Source organism: Acinonyx jubatus, chromosome F2 (assembly GCF_027475565.1).
Source record: "Acinonyx jubatus isolate Ajub_Pintada_27869175 chromosome F2, VMU_Ajub_asm_v1.0, whole genome shotgun sequence".
In the NCBI taxonomy this organism is placed as follows: Eukaryota; Metazoa; Chordata; class Mammalia; order Carnivora; family Felidae; genus Acinonyx; species Acinonyx jubatus.
This window is the reverse complement of record NC_069394.1, coordinates 34,130,809-34,151,994: the sequence shown is the minus strand read 5'-3', so window position 1 is coordinate 34,151,994 and position 21,186 is coordinate 34,130,809. Positions and strand designations below refer to the sequence as shown.

The following is a 21,186-nucleotide window of genomic DNA, read 5'->3' as shown; positions in this document are numbered from 1 at the left end:
AAAAGTCACCGCATTAACATAACAGAAGACACCTTTAGGGCTTGCAGCACTTAAATTCCAAGGGTTTTAGGAGCTTTGTACAGAAACCAAATGCATAGTTCATATTATAAATCACAATATCACCTGATATTTCAATTCATGGGACTGAATGAACTCCCCTCAGGGAAAATGTAAAAAGGGAAGCCCTTCCTCTCGTTTTACGGATGAGAAAACTCTGCTCAGAAAAGCCGTGTTCCAGGTTTTCACAACCAATCAGTAATAGAATCGGGATTAGGATCTAAGTCTAATTTCCAGATAGGGTGATACTGAAGGATTCTGGGATGTGAGACTCTCCCTGATAAGACCATGGAAGTCCCAGGCAACCCGGGACAGCTTGATCACCCTATTCCTAGATCAATGATCTTCTGGCCATTTTCTCCTTTGGCAACAGCAGTTGAGACAGCAGTGGTTGTGGTCAGTGACTTTGTTTATGCTTGTCTTCGAAGGAAGATTGTTTCCAGTCTGTTCCATTTTTGTTCTATGTCAACGAAATACTACGCTCATTTTGCAGGACTTTTAGCTTTTCCTGAGAGGAAATTACGAGTGGTAATTACCATGTTTTCCTGTTCCTCCTGGAATAATCAGAGCAGGAAAGAGACTCTTTCTGAATGGTACCGCGCGATTAAGCCTCCGGACAATTTGGAAATGTAAGCTGGTGGGAAAGGCATGGGACGAATAAAGTTTCCCAGAGCTCAGCCTCTTCCCCAACTCAGCCACTCCTGAGTCTTCTGCTTATGTTTTGGTCACGTCCTTTCTCTCCTATCCTTTGCCTTTATCTTTCCCTTCCTAATGCCACTTCCGAGCTTTGTAAATGTGTCCTCATCAATGTGCCTTGCAGCTCACAGTCAGTGGCCCTCCTATCCACCCAACTGCTCAAAACAGAAACTCTGGAGTCACCTTTGACTCTCCCCTCCCCCTCTGTAAAGGAACCGTGTCTCAAACGCTTGGCAACTGTCTCTCCCGCCTGTCTTTTCCACCCGTTCCTGCCAGCCACCAACCTCGCCCGAGCCACCACGCCTCTTGGATTTCTGCAAACCTCTCTGCCTCCCAGTTTACCCCTTGAATCCAGACTCCACAACTGCTGACAAAATTCCCTTTCTAAAATGCAAATCTGATCATAGCAGTCACTCCCCTCAAGGTCCAGACTCAGTAAGACTGGCTTACTGAATATTTGCTTCAAAATCTGGGGGCGCCTGGGTGGCTCAGTCAGCTGAGCATCCCACTTCAGCTCAGGTCATGATCTCATGGTCTGTCCGTGAGTTCAAGCCCCGCGTCAGGCTCTGTGCCGCCAGCTCAGAGCCTAGAGCCTGCTTCGGATTGTGTCTCCCTCTCTCTCTGACCCTCCCCCATTCATGCTCTGTCTATCTCTGTCTCAAAAATAAATAAACATTTAAAAAAACAAAAAAAAAACCCAAAATCTGGCTCCGTCTACCATCTTTAGTCAGTTTCTACGTTCAGATTCGCAAAACCTTTTTGCATCTTCTCTGGGAAAATAGGAGACCATCTTATGTTTGAGATCACACTGTGTGGGGCAGGGATTCACTGCAGGAATGTAAAGGAAACGGCAGTCATTTCCTCTCAGCTGGCTTCCCTGGCTTCGGTCCCCCTCCCTCCAGCCCAGCCTACCCTGCTGCACAGCAGATCTTCCGAAGCAATGGCTCCGGTGTGCTGGGAATGTCAAGGGACCTCTGTAGATTTCCTTGCCTGCCACTCGGCAATCTGGGCAAGTCATTTAATCTCTCTGAAACTCACCTGCCTAATCTGTAAAATGAAGACACTCAACCAACCTTAATTACAGTAGTCTTCCCTTATCTGTGGTTTCACTTTCCACCAGTTCAGTTATCCACAGTCAGCTGCGGTCTGGAAGCAGATAATCCTTTTGACAAACCCTCAGAACGTTAGTAGGAGCCTAACGCTAAGTCACAGTGCCTGAGCCATTTGTCATTCACATGAATTCATCTCATCATGGGGGCATTTTACCATCTCACATCATCACAAGGAGGACGGTGAATTGTACAGTAAGGTATTCTGAGAGGGAGACCACGTTCATATAACTTTTATTACAGTACATTATTATAGTTATTCTATTTTCTCCTTATTGTTAATTTCTTACCGTACCTAATTTATAAATTAAACATCTCATAGGTACATATGTATAGGAAAAACCCTAGTGTATATAGGGTTCGTACTTTCCATGGTGTCAGGCATCCATTGGGGGTTTGGGAACATATCCCCCAGGGATAAGGGGAAACTACTATAAATCTAAAACTTCTCTGCTCTAAATTTTCAGGACCTCTCATTGCCTGACTCAAGAACCAATTTTCAGAGGCCCCTGGGTGGCTCAGTCGGTTGGGGATCTGACTTCGGCTCAGGTCATGATCTGACAGTTTGTGAGTTTGGGCCCATGTTGGGCTCTGTGCTGACAGCTCAGAGCCTGGAGCCTGGTTTGGGTTCTGTGTCTCCCTCTCTCTCTCTGCCCTTCCTCTGCCCCCCCCCCCCCCTCAAAAATAGATAAACATTAAAAAAAAAAAAAGGAAACAATTTTTTAGTCTGGCTAGCTTTCAAAGCCTTCCTTGTCTTTGCAGCTCTAACCGACTTGCACGTATTTTGTGCTTCAAACCAGGCTACTTGCAGCCCTCTGAACGCCCGTCTCACATTCTGCCTTTGGCTCAAACTTCCCCTGGAGCATCTTCTCTCCACTGCTGTTGGAATCTTACTCATCTTCCGAGGTTCACTTCCAGTGATAACTCATTCTTCAATGAAGATTTCTTAATCCTCTTAACCAAGTGTAATCACTCTTTCCCCTGAATGCCCCAGCATGCTCTCTCTAGCTTCTGGCACCGCTTTATCCTTGTTATAGATGTTCTTATGCTTGACTATAAAGTGATTAGGATACTTCACTTTCTTGTAAGGGCCTCGGCTCCTTAGGAGATACTATGTTGAGCATTCCATATGCTCAGCAAATGTTTATTCGCTTGAAAGCACTCATGGGACGTAGACATTAGCAAAGTCCATGGCCTAAATGCTTACTGAGGAACTCATGAATTCATTTGTCATCTATCAAGCATTTACTGAGTGCTTTTAAGTCCTATGGGTATAGAGAGAATTTTAAACAGAGATCCAACTCTGCATGATCTCATAGCCTAATCAGACAGCTAAAATATAATATGATAGACACATAATAAGAAATCAGATGATAAATAAACACAAGTATAAAGACTTTGTTATTGCTGACTATAATGTTATTGCTGACTATAATGAAACTCCTTAAAAGATTCTATTTTAGTCTTTGTAAAATCCTAACATTTAGATATATAAACCCAGCCATAGTAGCTTAGAAAAAGGAGCAAAGAATTAGTACTTCCAAATGCCTACTAAGTACTATGCAGTATATAGACATTCTCTCATTGTCAGAGATATTGCGGGATATTATTAGCATCTCCGTTTTATAGATGAGGAAATTTATTTTAAGATTTGTTGTACAACTTGGGGAAGGTTGTACAATTAGAAGTTCTTAAGCCGGTTTTTAAACCCAGGACTCTCTGATATCAGCTGGCCTGTGCTATTACTTTCTAGGCAAAGATCAGACAGCTACCCGAAGGCCTGCAAATGGCCAACCATGGTGCAGGTGTCTGTCCTAGGTACTGGAACTAGCAACACGGAGCTGTGGGAATTTGCCCCTTGGCCGGAAGACCTAGACATCAGAGGAACGAGGGTTATTTGGCCCGGAGACAATTAGACCTAGAGGAATTATTGTACCAAGAAAGGTAAGCTATTTCAGGTGACAACTCAAGAAAGAATGGTCCTTTTGAGGTCTGAACACAAAGTGCCTCTCTGAAGTCCTGCCTTTGAAAAGGGGCATCAGAAAGAAGCCAAGGCCTGTTCCTGGTCTACTTTTTTATCCACTAACCTCAGCTTGCCCTGGACTATTTGAACAAGATAATGCAGGGAAACTCAAAGCACAGGATGAGGCTGTATGGAGTCCCCTTGAGAGGAGCACCATGCTGTGATTGTACAGAATTTAGGGAAGAGAAAGAGAAGCTAAACATTCTTGAGATTTAGTGGACAGATTATGAAGTTACCTTTCTGGAAATATAACGTAATAACCCCCTAAAACAGATGTTTTTACCATAAGATAGAAATAAATGATACGATGTGAAAATGTTTTCACATTTGTGTCCAAAAAGCGAGGAGGTAAAGAGCAGACTTTATATTTTCCTGTCTTTGCGGAAAAGGCCTTCAAATTCCATTAAAGGTATGCCTGCCATTGCGAGGAGGGCAAAATTGAGGCAGGACGGGCTCGTCTGAGTTCACGTGGAATTACTCCTTTGGTTTAGAAGGCCTAAGTTGGAAGCCCTGCAGACAAGGGAGCCAGGGTGCTTCCAGACTGTTCTCTATTCTTTCAGACAGTCTTTTCTCCTCCCTCTTCCGCCTAGTAATTCCTCTTCTAAGCACTCATTGCCTGGTGTCTCCGTGCTATGGACGGAGCTCTGACACCTTTGGAAGATCCTGAAAGAGAAAGATGACAGATGAGAAACGTCAGGTCTTCCTACCACCGAGGACTCGTGAGGGGCATGATGGATTTTTTGCAACTAGCCTTCAACCCTATGAATGGAAAGTTGGTAGAACTTGTTAGCGCTTGCTTCCGTCTTGGTAAGTTCTAGTTACAAGCTGGGACATCATTTCCATAGCTTTTATGAAGTCTTTCAGAAATATGGGTGTTGAAACGCAGGGCTGAAGACGCTTTCTACTTTTCACTGGGAAGCAACGTCTGGCTGGCAGCAGTTTCGGGATGTGTTTGCCCCTGGTGCTTCAGAATTGATTCGCTGGACCATACTGGGCAGCAGTCAGCAGAAGCAATAGGGCTCCAGGAATTGTGCAAAACGCCTAAAATCTTCTTTTTCTCCTGCCAGGTTCTCCTTTTACCATGGAGGCAAACTGGAGGAAGTAACCTGAGACTCTGGGCTCATTTTCCTCCCCTGGGTTCAAGTTGGAGAAAACAACGCTAATTACATTTCTAACAGCAGCAAATAAATTTGAAAGTGAAGCTCTTTTGGTATGTCAAAGTAAGTTTTTGTCATACTTAAGGAACGTGTCACACACTAGTCACACATAAGATCTGGATCTGTAATAATTCGAGTGGGAGTGGGACCGAGGTGTTGGTGTATATATATATATATATCTTATTTACTTATTTATTCATTTTGAGAGAAACAGAGAGAGAGAGAGACAGCATCCCAAGCAGGCTCCGCACCATCAGTGCGGAGCCCAACGCGGGGCTCGAACTCACGAACCCTAGAGATCATGACCTGAGCTGAAATCAAGGATGCTTAGCCGACTGAGCCACCCAGGTGCTCCAGTGCGTGGGTCTAGCTGAAAAAGCTCCCCAGGTGACGCTGGTCTGTAGCCCGGGTTGAGAACTGTTCATGAAGGGGAAAGGACACAGGCTGTGGAGTTGGACAGACTTTGGCTCAAACCCTGGGTCTGCATTTACTGGTTGTGTGACTTAATGTGGATTAGTTGGTGATTTTAAGCCTCAATTTTCTCCTTTCTCAAGGAAGATGAAGTAGAGCTTAATGGGCTCGCATTAAAGATTAAATGAGATAACTAGCATGCATAACATATGAAGTTACCTGGCGCGCGAAGGAATATGTTATAAATATGTATGCCCTTCTTCCCTTTCATATGTAATCAGTTGTAACCAATTCAAGTGATAATACTTTACAGAAAAGGGGGCATATCCCATTGACCTTCTGTCGAGAATGGAAGAGAGCACATTGGTAAGGATCCAGGTAGATAAAGGGAGGCTGAGTCCAACCCGATTTCACTCTGCGATGGATAATCACACAAGGGTTACAAATCACAGCTCTCAGAATATTCTGTTGTTGTTTTTCAACTAAATCTTGCAGCACCATATGACAGAATTTATCTTTTTAAATTAAACACCTGACAAACTTTTTCTGAGGTATTTTTAGATATCAAGAATTACTTGGATTTTCTGCCCCACTTAACTCTATTTGCTTGTTCTCCAGTGGCGGCTATCGGTGGGGAGTTCCCAACATTAAAGAGCAAAACAATACTTGAAAACACCCAGTAGCACAAGATAACTTTATTCAGTTATAAATCGGGTGATGTGGAACACAGCCCAGCCAGTTGGTTTTGAATAACCTTGTGGGAACTGTTGGAAGTCGACTGAGGAGAGGGTCAAACGATTTGGTGATTCTGGCTCAGATCTTTTTCCTCTCAACGCCAAAGAGCGGGGAGTCACCTGGCCCAGGGAATGACTCAGTCTCTCAGTTCATTGCTCTCCCTTCTCCTTGTGAGAGGATATGGGTGTCCGTTACTGCGATGAAAACAAAAAAAATCACGTGGCCACGAGAGAATCTGGGTCATTCAGTCCAGACTTTGTCTCTCAGCAGAGCAATGCTCAACTCCTAACAAAGAAGTCCCCAATTCATATTTTTTCTTAAGAGAAAAGAGGTGAAGTGTTCTTACAAAAGCTATGTACATACAAGTATATGTTTTATGTCATAGAGCGCAGTCTAAGCGCTTGAACTCAGCAGGACGGATGTCTATCAAATCCCAGGTCCCCGGTTACTAGCCACATAGCTTTCATGCTAAGCTTCAGGGGTCTCATCTATGGAATTAGAATCATAGTAGGGCACATCGATATAAGAGATCTGTGAGGATCTCACCAGTGCTGGTGCTGGACCCAAAGCAGTCACTCCAAGTGAGCTATCGATACTAAAAATATGGGGAAAATTACGTATCTGGGTTTTATGGTCTGCAAAGCACATAAAACAGTGCCTGGTGTGGTGCAGATTAAGCCTCAACCATTATCATCCGTGTCCTCGCCCTCCTTATCAACAGGATTTCGCTACCTGAGTTGATACTTAGTTCTAAGGTTGGGTTTTTTTTGGTGATGTGTTTCTTCTATTCCTTCTAACTGGCCATGAATTTCTGCTAATATGTATGACATTTATCCCAGTTTTTCCCAAAGTGACTCATAAAAGTGTTACTCAGCTCCCCACGACCATGAGACAATATTGGACTCATGGTAAATATTCACCGTACGTATCTGGTAGTTAGTCTTTCAAAATGTTATTTCTATCTATAATTAGCCATTCTATCCATGGTCTGAGAGCGGGACAGAATATTTACAGAACTGAGACTTCTCCCAATCACCCTGTCTACGTTCTGCGATACAGAAATTCATTGTACTCGACTAAGCTCTGTTACTGAAATTGCTTCCCAATCAGGGTCTGGCCTGGGAACCCCCTGCAGGTCTCCACTTAGAGATGGAATGGGTCTGACCTCAGAGAGAATCCTGCTAGGTTCCTGCTAGGATGCCAGCTTTCCTCCTGCTTATCCGCTTTCTAGAGCATCTCCTCTCTGCCCCCTACTCCAGAGCCTTATAGGAGTGGATTGTGTTACGTCTCATCTTTTGCTTCTGCGAAGCCCCACTGAGAAAAGGGACGTTTACTCGTCATTGAAGAACACACAATTCTCCTGGAGGTACTCTAAATACTAGTATCATGCTGAACCGAAGGCTATCCATTAAAATTATATTAAAATAATGTTTATATTATTACATGTTATATATATGTTATATGGCATATGTATATAGTATATATATGTTAATATTTATATAGTATAACAATATATAAAATAATTGATGTTTTTTGACCAATACTAGGCACTACGTAAGCACATTCATTATCTCATTCAGTATCTCACTTAATTCTCAAAATACTTCTTTGAGGAAGTTTCTCTTACTAACCCCTATGGCTGACACTGGATTGGCTACTCAGAAGTAGTTTACATCCCTCTTTTTCATGACTAGCACTTGATGTGAGGAATGAGGCTCCAGCAGCCATTTTGCAACCATGGGACAGCAAGCACGAAGACAGATGCCTCCATGCTAAGGATGGCAAAGCAGAAAGGCTCTGGACCAGACGACATTCACGAACAGTTTCACAGGCCCTGAATGGCGCATCTGTGGATTTATTAGATCCGGAAAATAAACCCTTAAGTAACTCTGACAGATTTTTTTGTTCCTTGGGGCCAGGGCCTTCCTAATTAATGCACTTCATTTTATGAATGAGGAAACTAAAGCCCAGCGACTTTGGGTAACTTTTTCAAAGTCATGCAGCTGGTAGGTGTTAGAGACCGGATTTGTACCCAAATCTGCCCAGTAACACGCAAATGCTATTAACCACAAAAACAGCTGCACGGTCCTCTCATTATTGTATTTCCATCAGTTGATCATGGCTCATTGTTTCCAAACTGTGTGTCACAGAATTCAGAGACTATTTGTAGGTGAACCTCAGAAGAAGACTTCTGTGGTGAAATAACAAACCGCCACATGGATCGATTGATTGATTTAAGCTACAATGCACATTCGCTTCTGAAAAACTCTGCCACAAAGAACCCTGACTGACTGGTTAACTCAGAGGTTCCCAAACTTACTTGAGTATGGGACACATTTCTTTTTTTTTTTTAAGTGACAATCCTACGAACTTCCTTCAAAACATTGTTGCCTGGCACACCAGTCTGAGAGGTCATTCACTGAATTTCAGTTAAGAGTTATTTCCTTAGCTTTGGTTTAAAGCGAAAGAAATGAGTCCCAAACAGCTTGGTACTTTGTGAATATCCTCGAGGATTTTGTCCACTGTATAACCCAGGGCTCCCTGTAAAGACCCAAACAATAAATTTCTTTGGAGATTTTGGCGCCAGGACAATATAAGCCCCTCCTGAGGAAATTGTCTGCTTCCTTTTTTTCTAATAATGAGAATTCTGTGACTAAGTGCGTCTTCTCTTTTGCTTTGCTTTCCGGTGGTTCAGAGACAAACGGGAAACAATTGCTGGCTCGGATTCCTGGGTTTTCCGTACTTATGTTTTCTTTGATCTGCTCTTGATTTTCCTTGGTCCTGATTTCTGTGCTTGAGTTTTATTGGTATGACTGTGTATGTTCTTGTGAGTGACATTACATTCTTCATGGAATGGGGTGGAGTATAAACAAAGTAAGCAAAAATCAAGACTGTCTTGAAAAAAATCTAAGTCCCGTGGCCTCCTTGTCAATGTGGTCATGCCTGTGACGCCTGATCAAAGAAGCAAGTGAAGTCATTTAATTGGCTACTATAAAACTTGAAATTATGTCTTATGAGTAGCTAATAAAAGGAGGGAGGTAAATCTTCAAAGGGGACATGTATTCTTAGAAATGAAACGTAAATACCTTTTCTTTTGTTCGGCTATATTCTGCTATAAGTTGAACTCTTCTTGGAACTCATTCTACTGCTCTAGGTTGCTAAGCTAACTCGACATCCATACCACCAAAGTAGGTAACCGAATTAATCTCAACTGTAGGGGTGGAAAACTTTTTCCTTCTTCCCTTCTAGGGCCTAATAATTAAGTTGACATAAGAGAGATTCACGAGAGAAAAGCACATTAAATTCTGTACATTGGGGAGCCTCAAAGATATGAGGCTCAAAAAAGTAACCAAAGCAGGCAGCTTTTATACCTTTTATTTTTTTTTTTAATTTTTTTTTTAACATTTATTTATTTTTGAGACAGAGAGAGACAGAGCATGAACGGGGGAGGGGCAGAGAGAGAGGGACACAGAATCGGAAGCAGGCTCCAGGCTCTGAGCCGTCGGCCCAGAGTCCGACGCGGGGCTTGAACTCACGGACCGTGAGAGCGTGACCTGAGCTGAAGTCGGACACTTAACCGACCGAGCCACCCAGGCGCCCCTTTTATACCTTTTAGACAAAGGAACAACACACTTGTGCAGAATTGACAAACCAATGGGGTTTGGGCTTGGGTAGCACATTAGTGAAGAAGTAACAAGGTTTGTTCGTACCACCCTCTTGGCCTTGAATTCCCTGTCTCTGGCCATAAGGATGCCTCTACCCTCCTGGTATAGGGAGGATAGCTTCACGTGGGACATTTATTTCCTGTTGTCAGGGGTCAAAGGAGGGTCGCTGCCCTTGCACCAGCCATTCCTCAAGGAACTTTAGTTTAAAATCGTCAGTGTACCAAAGCGGTACATTTTAGGGCGGCATGCTGACCTTCCCTTCACAACCTCGCATAAAAAGAAGATCAACAAGGCAGACACGCCCTGTGATATATAGCTGAGGAAACTTAATTTAGCCAACCGTGGTGGACGGACCATTACTTCTTTGAGAAGGAATAGAATTTGCTATAACTCTCAACCCAGAGGAACGGTAAGTTATTCATGAGGCTGATTGCTTGTACCATTCATTAAAGGGGCCATCTGACAAGCCCCAGATCAATAAGCAAATGTTGATTAAGGGCATCCTGTGAAGTTCAGTAGGCGATACAAAGAAATACGATACAGGGGCGCCTGGGTGGCTCAGTCGGTTAAGCATCGACTTCGGCTCAGGTCGTGATCTCATGGTTCATGGGTTTGAGCCCCGCATCGGGCTCTGGGCTGTCAGCTCGGAGCCTGGAGCCTGCTTTGTATTCTGTGTCTCCCTCTCTCTCTGCCTTCCCCCCCCCACTCTGTCTCTTTCTGTCTCAAAAATAAATAAAAAACGTTAATTAAAAAAAATTAAAAAAAATATGACACAGACGTTGGCTCAACTGTTGAGGGCAGACTGCTCAGGTGTTGAGTAGCAGCTGGGAGAGCGAGTTCAGAGTATGTTACATGCAGCCGCTATTTTCAAGCTCCTGTGGAGCTGCTTTCAGACATCATTAAATTTATGGACAACTTTTCATTTCTCCTCATAGCTTCTCTCGGATTTTTAAAAACAACTTTTTTTTTAATGTTTATTTATTCTTGAGACAGAGAGAGACAGACAGAACGTGAGTGGGGGAGGGGCAGAGAGAGAGGGACACACAGAATCCAAAGCAGGCTCCAGGCTCCGAGCTGTCGGCACAGAGCCCAACGTGGGGCTCGAACTCACGAACCGCGAGATCATGATCTGAGCCGAAGTCAGACGCTTAACCGACTGAGCCACTCAGGTGCCCGCTTCTCTTGGATTTTTTAAAGCTCTAAATTCCAGGCTTTAATCTGTGGCAGGGTGGCTGGTTGGATAAATTTCATGTGTGACGATATAATATTTTTAAATATTAATATTTGCTTCTTCCTGTTCTTTCAGATGGCAAGAAGATAGGCCCTTCTTATGGTTTTCAGAAAAGGATTGCTACAACATAAGCTCAAAGAAACAAAAAAGAGTTTGGTTTTAGCCTTTGGGTTTCAATAGATCTTATAAACACATGACAGAGAAAATGGCTTGAGAAAAAAGGGTTTTCAGGAACACCTTTGTCAACTTTGTTAAAGTTAGACTATGTGAGACAGAAAATGCACAGGCTTAAATATAGAAGTTCATTTCTCTTTCTTGTAAAAGAAGTCTGGTAGTGTAGACCTGACACTGTCATCAGATACTCAGATTCCATCTGTATTTCAGTTTCCCCCTAATACTGGTTTGCAGCCCTGAGATTACTTCCTGGTACAATATGGTTGCCAGAGCTCCAGCCATTGTATCCCATCTGAGACAACAGGAACTAGGGAAAGGCAAAGGGTGTTCCTTCCTGCTGAGTCAGATCACTTAAGAGATCCTACACAACACTCATGCTTGTATTTCATTCACCAGAATTTAGTCACCTGGCTATGCTTAGCGACAAGGGAGCCCAGAAAACATAATCTTTTGTAGGGCATACGCACTACAAAGAAAATCAGCGCTCTGTTACTGAAGTTTCTGAAGTGACTAAAGTAGAAAGAGAAGTGGAGATAGGGTCACAAATGGCAGTTTCTGCCTCAACCCTGAAGAACTTGAGGTGTAAAGTTGATACCATAAATACAAATTGAGCGTAGTCCTTGATTATGCAAGAGTATGTTTGCTCACTTGGGATGACATAGCCATCCTTTGGACTGGGCGATGAGGGGAGGAACAGAAAGGAGGTGAGAAGAAAATGAAGGACCCTGAGCAGGGTCCTATGCCCAGAGATTCATGACTGAACCTTCCAAAGAAAACTCAGATTGGAGGACACAAAAGCAGAGGTTCTGTGCCTTGCTCCCAGGTGAAAACCCAGGAGGTGACAAGCCTCATGGAATTGCCCAGACCTATGTGTTGAGTTATCCATAACAGAAATGGCAGCCTGACACATCTAAGCAGGTAGAGCCGGAGAGGACTATTCTAGATGGCCTATGACCCTCGGATAGCGTGGGAGAACATCTAAATGTTTGCCCTGAAGCCCTTCGGCTCCATTATGAGGGGGCTCAAAAGTAGCTGGGAGAGGCCAGCAGGCGCGAAGATACTTTGAGATTGAGATAAGAGGGAGGCAGGGTGACCTTCCTGGAACTACTACCAGAGACCAGATGGAGAACCCAGATGTCCCAGAAATTTCCAGCGGGGATGATGCACATCTCCAGAGATGCCGGCTGGGACACACGCCTCCCCATCCTCCAACACTGAGGCTCTGTGAAAGCTCCCCAAATTTAGCCATAACCCACAGAATGGGGTGGAGAGGGTGGTGAAAATCCTGAACTGACTGAGAAAATTCTGGATCTGAATGGAAAAAACTCTGATTTGACTGGATTTTCTCTAAAATGGCTGCGTTTAAGTTATGCCACCAGACAGAGTGGGGGCTCGAGATTCAAATTAAGTTCAGCTCTTGGAAAAAAAAAAAAGTTTTTTGTACCACTGAGTGTATGGCATGTGAAAATGCCTCTGTGGCACAGGCTTCCTCAGTTTGTCATCTCTCGCTCTCAAAAGTCATTCAGCTCAGAACATTGCCACCTTCCTTCTTCGGCGGTAAATGAAAAGTAGTGACACATGAGCATTTTGCTACTTTGAAGTTATTTTGAGTGAGCAGAATTTCACTGTCACGTTGCTTCAATAACATTGTAGCTCATATCTGTGACTCACACACTCCCCACTCCCCGCCGACAAGCGCCTACACAGGGTCACCTGGGTGGCTCAGTGGGTGGAGTGTCCAACTCTTGGTTTCGGCTCAGGTCATGATCTCACGGTCCCTGAGTTCAAGCCCTGCGTTGGGCTCTGGGCTGACAGGGTAGAGCCTGCTTGGGATTCTCTCTTTCCCTCTCTCTCTCTCTCTCTCTCTCTGCCCCTCCCCTGCTTGCTCTTCCTCTCTCTCTCTCAAAATAAATAAATAAATAAACTTAAAAACAAAAACAAGCACGTACACAGACGGCCCAAGATGTATTTCCCAAACTTTTGCCGCATCTGAAGTGACCACCTGGGCCCGTCCTCGTCAGGGCTTTTCAGGTTTTAGCAACGGAAGTGCTGTGCCCCAGGAATCTCTTCAAGGGTTCTGGCAAACCAGGACGGTCGGTCACCGAAGCCCTTCGATCCCGAAGCCCTACCCTCAGAGCTTCTAATTCAGCAGGGGTGGGGGTGGAAGCCCAAGATTGTGCATTTGCTCACAAGCTCCTGGGGGATTTGATCCTGCAGGTCTGTGGACCATGTTGTACAGGCCTAAGAGACAGGTCAGTTTTTTCCCATAACAGAGCAGTGATGTGGATCCAAATATTTCATGAATGACACACGTGTGGCAAAAACTTTGACCAAGATCTTTCAGTTTCTCTTCTCTTCTTTTAGAGCAATTCCCTCGCCAGGCCTGCTCCTTGGGGCAGCATTAGAGCTCATTGCTGGGGGCTTAGCCTAGAACCTGTCTCTCCCTCCAGCCCCTCTAGAAGTTCTATAAGCACCTAAGTTTTTAAATTTAATTTAATTTTTTATTTTTTTATTATTATTTTTTAAATTTACATCCAAATTAGCTAGCATATAGCGCAACAATGATTTCAGGAGTGGATTCCTTAGTGCCCCCTTACCCATTTAGCCCATCCCGCCTCCCACACCCCCTCCATAATTGTTTTTATTTTAAATCATTTTCTCCTAAAACCAGCAGAAGAGGGTTCTGTTATCTATGACTGACTCCTGACTGATAAATCATGGAACACAGTTTGAGAAGCGGTAAAGGAAAGGGGAAAGGAATTGGTGTCCATTTCAGGGACACGGGAAGAAGGAAACGCAGAGATTTCCCGTGAGTGCCAAAGCTTGTCGAGACAAAGCTGCATCTGCACACCTCGGCCATCTACAAGCAAAACACTTACAAAGCCAGCTATAGAAAACCATATCAATACATTCCCAAACAATGACTGCAGTCAGCAAAGAAGTGACATCATCCCTCCTCTCAGTCAGAACAATAAGCCTACTCTAACCCCATAGACAACAAAAGCAAAAATCTGTTTGTCTAACAGATGGCAGTGAACAGGCTTGAAGGTCATGGTGATCCTTCTGTTGTCTAACCAGCCTCTCCCAGTACAGAATCTTACCCTAGAAGATTACAAATCTGAACCCAACTGGGCACAGTAAAATCGCCTGAACCCAGGTCCTGCCTTGCTAAGAGGGGTAAGCACAATCTAGAAGAAAGGGGTCCCCAAAACCTCAAACCTCTCCCAGGAAGTCAACCTCATAGCCATTCCTTTTGATTTTTTATTTAAGCCTTAGAACTTCACTCATCATGTAAGGTAGAAAGGAAAAAAGAAATGACAGACATACTCTCAACTACAAGGTCACTAATCTGTTGAATCAAGCATGGTGGGGGATAAAGTAAATTATGAAATCTCAATGTAGACAGTCCTTAATGTGAACTCAAACTTGCCATTAAATTCTTGAAATTGGGTTATGTATGTGTAAGGACTCAGCATTAGATATTAACATTAATATTTCGGGGTGCCTGGGTCGCTCAGTCAATTGAGCATCCCCCTCTTGATTTCGGCTCAGGTCATGATCCCAAGGTCACGAGATCAAGCCCCACGTCAGGCTCCACGCTGAGTGTGGAGCCTGCTTAAGATTCTCCCTCTCCCACTCACTCACTCTCTCTTAAAACAAAAAGATTAATATTTCCCCTGATGAAGCAGCACTCTGCCAAGTCTCGGCGAGTTGGTCTACGTGCATTGGTAGCCTGTCCAGCAGCAGTGACATTGACAAATGTAGGGAAGTACTGTACATTTTTTTTCTGCTTTATTTTCCGGCCTTCTTGAGATACAGTCAGTACATAAAGTTGTGTAAATTTAAGGCGTGCAACCTGGTGATTTGATACACATGTATATTGCAAAGTGATTACCTCAATAAGGTTAGTTAACACCTCCATCACCTCACGCAATTACCGTGTGTGTGTGTGTGTGTGTGTGTGCGCGTGCGATGAGAACATTTAAGAACTTAAGATCTACTCTTTGAGCAAATTTCAAGCATATAGTACAGTACCAGCCACTATGGTCACCATGCTGTGTGTTAGAGCCTGGAAGTACAGCACGTTGCATCAGCCTGATTCTCCGATGCCTTTGCAGGCACCTTACACTGCCATCTTTGACTCATTGTAAAAATCCTTTTCTGACTTGCAAAAGACATTTTGCAACAGACACTTATGTCAATAGAAGCTTTTTAACCATTGGGCTTTTTAAACGGTATAAAATAGGGGCCCCTGGGTGGCTCAGTTGGTTAAGGGTCCGATGTCAGCTGAGGTCATGATCTCGTGGTCGTGAGCTCCAGGGTGTCCCACATCAGGCTCTGTGTTATCCAAGCCTGCTTTGGATCCTCTGTCCCTCTCTCTCTCTCTCTCTCTGCCCCTCCCCCATGCAGTCTTTCTCTCTCAAAAATAAATATTTAAAAGAAATAAATAGGGGCACCTGGGTGGCTCAGTCGGTTAAGCGTCTGACTTCGGTTCAGGTTATGATCTCACGGTTCATGAGTTCGAGCCCCGCACCAGGCTCTATGCTGACAGCTCAGAGCTGGAGCCTGCCTCGGATTCTGTGTCTCCCTCTCTTTCTGCCCCTCCCCATCTCACACTCTGTCTCTCTCTGTCTCTCCAAAATGAATAAACGTTAAAAAAAAAAATTGAACAACCAGGCAGAAAAACAATAAGGAAAGAGAATTGAACAACACAATAAACCAACCGGACCTGACAGACATGAATGAATCTTAAAAATACTGTGCTAAGACAATATTAGCCCCAAAATACACACAGTGAATGATCCCATTTATAGAAACTGTTCAGAATGGGCATGTTCATAGAGATAGAACAGTACAGCACGTTGTACTGTTTAAAGTGTATTAGTGCTTTCTAGAAGATGTCAGGAGGAAACTTTACTGTGTCTAGCTGGGAGGGGAGAGGAAAGGTAGATATTCCTGTCTGGGACCCTAGTCTCAGATAATTCTGTGCGCTTAGAAATGACTTTTAACCTAAGTACTTCCTTGTAATTTTCTAAGTGAAACCAACATTAATCACCATTCATGCATCACTGGAATTTTGCTAAGATTTATTAAGCCTGAGCTGGTCAAGCTGGGAAGGGCTCCTCATGGGGCCCAAGAGGAGGCATGAGGAATGGGAACGGACAGGAGGAGAGCCAGTGTCTTCCCCCACATTATAGGGCTCCTGCAAGCATCAAAGAATGCTGTGTCTATGCAAGTGCTTTGCATCCATAGTACACCCTCTAAATGAAAGGAATCATTACTGTTCAATGAACCAGAAGAGTAGCTCGCTAAATTATTAGTGTCTGAGTTACTATTGTTCAGTTCTCATGCCTAGGATCGTGCCAAAATTTTCTACGGAAAGTTTTGGTCTTTGAAAGAATGATGCGTCACAAATACAAACTAATGACACGGTCACTAAGAGTCATACATTGTCCTGCTACCTGTGACTAAAGGACATGTCAACAAAATTCTAAAATGCGTAATAGAATTTTCTCAGTCCATTGACAGAATCTGAGACAGAACTGAGACAGGGATATGAAGGTATTTTGTTACCTGAAAAAATGCTTAACAAATGCCAGGTATTTTTATCATCTGAGCTAGGTAAGTTTTATTCATCTTGCTTTTTTTTTTTTTTTTTTTTAAGTCCACGTCGAAAGATATCAACCAATTTCCAATTGGCTCCTATGACAATATTTATTGGTGCCATCTGCTGGAAGTTCCTGAAAACTTGATGAGGTTAAGGTGAAGCGAACAGTAAACAGCACAGGACATGGTATTTTAAGTACCTGTATCCCTCACGTATTAAAATTAATATAGGTACAGTTTCTGGCATGCATTTCGTGTATTAAAATCATGTATGTAGAACATGTTGATGCTGAATAAAGGAACATGTTTCAGAAATTATAATTTTCATTCATTCCACCACTAGATTTTGAGCTCTTGGGGTCTGCTGGCCCTGTAGTAAGAATTAGGGATGCAAGGAGATGTAAGGAGCTGTGCCTGCTTGCAAGCGGTCAGGGTCCTCCATTTAGGGGGGAGATGCCTGATCCGTGAACAACCAAGTGTGACACAATGGGGTAAGCAACGACCCCACGGGGGAAACTGAGAAGGGGACCTTCCCAATCCAGGAAGTGTCGGTCTTTTCCCCAAAATTTTGAAATCGACCATCTTTGCAGGGATGGAGGAGAGAAGGAAGAATTACAGAAGAAAAATCAAACTTGAGAAAGCGAAGCTATCAGGCAAGTAGAGGTAGGAATTAAAAAAAAAAAAAATCTTCCTCCAACCCCGTGAAACAGGTCACGTGGTCTCCGTGAACAATGAGCTCAATTTAAATGAATGTAGCCTTTCGTCAATGAAATGCGCCGTGGATTTCAATATAGACAGTCTGCATTCCCCAGACTAATATATTTATCATCAAACCCCAGCGTAACTCGCCCTACAGTGAATTCAGACACAGCATGAACCTTCCTGCTCTCCAGCAGGCTCACCTCAATCCATCCATTAATCCCACAATAACACAACCCCACATTTTACACAGCTGAAAGTTTTGGCCCCCACTTCCAGAATCTTAGGAGGATTTACAGGCTTGAGTAATGAACGTCGGCTTTACACCAGTGGTCCTCAAACTTCAGGGTGCATCGCAATCACCTGGAGGGAGGGCTTCTTAAACTACAGAGTTTCTCCTTCAGGAGGTCCTGGGCAAGGCCTGATGATTTGCATTTCTGACAAGTTGCCAGGTGATGCTGCTGCTGCGGCAGGGACAGCTCTTTGGGGACCGCTGCTGTAGACTTTAATAGCATAAATTTAAAAGAAAGAAAGGCAGCCTTTCTGTCCCAGGGCAGCCATCAGCTCAAAGGTCAGCCAAGATGGGTGCTTACAAATATGTCCAGGAGCTGTGGTGGAAGAAGCAGTCTGTGGGTGTCTTCTTCTCAGGACGCCCTCCCCCAGCCCTCTGCACTCCATAGCCCCTTCCCACCCTCCCCCAGCCCAGCTGATAAAGAGCACAAACCGGGATAGAGCAAGGTTATGTCACCTATCGGATTTGTGTGCATGGTGGTGGCTGTAAACTCCCCATTCCTAAGGGTGCAACCAAGGGCAAGCCTGTCCATCACGGTGTCCACCAGCTGAAGTTTGCCGGAAGCCTTCAGTCTGCTGCTGAGGAGTGAGTTGGATGCCCGTATGGGGCGCTGAGAACCCTGGAATCTTCTTGCTGGGTGGGTGAAGTTTCTACATACAAACTCTTTGAGGTTATCTTCTTTGATCCATTCCATAAAGCATCAGAAGAAATCCTGACACCCAGAGGATCACCAAACTAGTCCACGAGCACAGGGGGATGCCAGGGCTGACACGTGCAGGCTGCAAGAGCCATGCAAAAGCCTTCCATGGGCCTTGGATGGGGCCCCAAGTTCCACCACATTATTGGTCCTCCTGTGCAGCTTGGAGAAGAGGCAACACTCCCCAGCTCCCCGTTACTGGTAGGGTGAGTAATGTTTGTAAAAGTCTTAGGTAATAAACAATTTAGGTCATGTCTGCTTCTAGGAGTTCTTTAATTTGTCTGTTAAACTAGTTATCTGCAGATTGTCCCATGAACGCCCTATCAAATTATGAAAGTTAAGAGTGCAGTGATGTTTGAAGACTATACGTGATGGTGTTTCTTATTTCTAATAAGATAAACACTTTTGTCTTTCATATTAGAGAGTTTATGTGCTCAGTGTTTAAAATGCTGTTTGATTTAGGGGCTTCTGGGTATCTCATTCGGTTGAGGGACTGACTCTTGATTTCGGTTCAGGTCATGATCTCATGGTTTGTGAGCTCGAGCCCCACGTCAGGTGCTAAGAGTGCGGAGCCTGTTTAGGATGCCTCTCCTCTCGCTCTGCCCCTCCCCACTGCATGTGCACTCTCTTTCTCCCTCTCAATAATAGGTAAATAAATGAATGAACTTTAAAAAATGCTGTTTGATATAATAGGTGTAAAATAAATTCTGTAAAAGTGGAATGCAAAAAAAAAAAGGCAAAGTATTCATCAGTTTTTACAAGCATTTAAAAATCACTTACAATGATTTATTTGAAAAGTAATGCAGGGCACGTGGAAAAATAGAATTAATATTACTAGAAGAAATCTACATCACTTAAAATCTCAAACCCAGAAATAAACATCATAAACATTTGATATCTTTCCTCCACATCTCTTTTGATATGTATGTGCACATATGTACATGTAATTGAAATAATTTGAGATATACAATTTTGTTTCTGATTTTTTTTTCTTCTGGTATTCTATTTTGACCATTTTCCATATTATTTCAAAATTAGCAGGGTGCCTGGGTGGCTCCGTTGGTTCAACATCTGACTCTTGATTTCAGCTCAGGTCATGATCTCACGGTTCATGAGCTCAAGCTCCGTATCGGGCTCTGTGCTGACAATGCAGAACCTACTTGGGATTCTCTGTCTCCTTCTCTCCCCCTCCCCTCCCACCCCCCTTTCTCTTAAAATAATAAACATGTTTTAAAAGTTTAGCTAATCAGGGTACATTACTAATCAGGTTATGTCTGTGAGCCATAGAGATTGAAACCATGAATCCTATTACTGTTTTGCTGGGCAAAGTGTCCCCTGACCTCTTTATCCCTTCATTTTGAAGGTCATATCTCATCCTTCTTGTTTTGTCCCTGATCAATAGTCCGTGAGAGGAGCGTGGGTCAGTAGGTAGCCAATGATCAATTGTCTTCCTTTTGTGGAAAGATTCTCTTGAACAAATAATAGGAGAGTTCACATTCTAGGATCTTCCCATCCTCTGTATCCCCAACATCTGTAACCATCAGTGAATAGCACTAACTTTGAATACATCAAGTATGGCAAGTGTAAGTCATCATTGTTGTAGAGTGGCTCGCCTTCTTAATAACTTCTTTTTTTTTAATGTTTATTTATTTTTGACAGAGAGAGAGACAGAGCATGAGTGGGGGAGGGGCAGAGAGAGAGGGAGACACAGAATCCAAAGCAGGCTCCAGGCTCTGAGCTGTCAGCACAGAGCCCGATGCGGGGCTGGAACTCACAGACTGTGAGATGGTGACCAGAGCCAAAGTTGGACGCTCAACTGACTGAGCCACCCAGGTGCCTCTCTTAATAACTTCTCAATTAAGAATTAGCCTAGTTAATTGTTTTAACATTTCCAAGAAAACTGGTTTCAGGTTGGTAGGTAAAAATTTAGTATGGGAATGAAGTTCAAGGGCAGATGTATAGCTTCAGAAAATGTTTTTTGAAGTTTTTTGAGTTATATAAGTAATGATGCTTATCATAGAAAAAAGAGCTGTATCTTTCTTTTCCCCCCAAATTATTTTGATTGGTTAGGCTCTCACTCTAGTTAATAATCGCTCTGGTTTGGCTGTAGACAATTATCACTATACTTTTGGTTAAATCCCAATGTTCTTCGTTTCCTTTCCACCATAGCTTAATGGTTAAGAAGTTAGATTCAGAGTCGGACGCCACTCAGAAACACTCTAGGTATTTCAAATAGGGGATTTAATAGGAGGAATCGTTGAAAAATGACGGAAGGGTGAAGGAGCCAAAGGGGACAGTGAGATAACTGAGAGATTGGTAATTGCAGGCATCTGCTCCGACCCCAAGGCTGGAGGTGGGGGGAGGGGAAGGAGAAAAAGAAAAGAAAAAGCGCTATTGCCAGGCCCATCAGGCATTCATCACTGTCACTGCCGAGGCTTACTGTCACCAGAAGCACTGACACACCATGGGGCTCCACAGCTGCTGCCCCTATCCAGCAGCTTCTGTGGCCCACAGCACGGGTCTCCCCTTCTCCCACCTCCCTTCGGAGCCTCCCGTTGGCCCTGGGAATCCACTGAAAAGAAATGTAGTTTTCTGGACCTAGAATTCAGGGCTATCCAGCAGAACTTCCTGCA

The 21,186-nt window shown here is 43.7% G+C and overlaps 1 long non-coding RNA gene across 1 annotated transcript; it reads left to right on the top strand.

Moving 5' to 3' along the window:
- Positions 1-2,549: 2,549 nt before the first annotated feature.
- LOC113600622 (uncharacterized) lies at positions 2,550-5,142 on the top strand. The gene is made up of 3 exons (XR_003421699.2): positions 2,550-3,806; positions 4,476-4,692; positions 4,953-5,142. It is a non-coding gene; the product is annotated as an uncharacterized LOC113600622 (long non-coding RNA).
- The last annotated feature ends 16,044 nt before the right edge of the window (positions 5,143-21,186 follow it).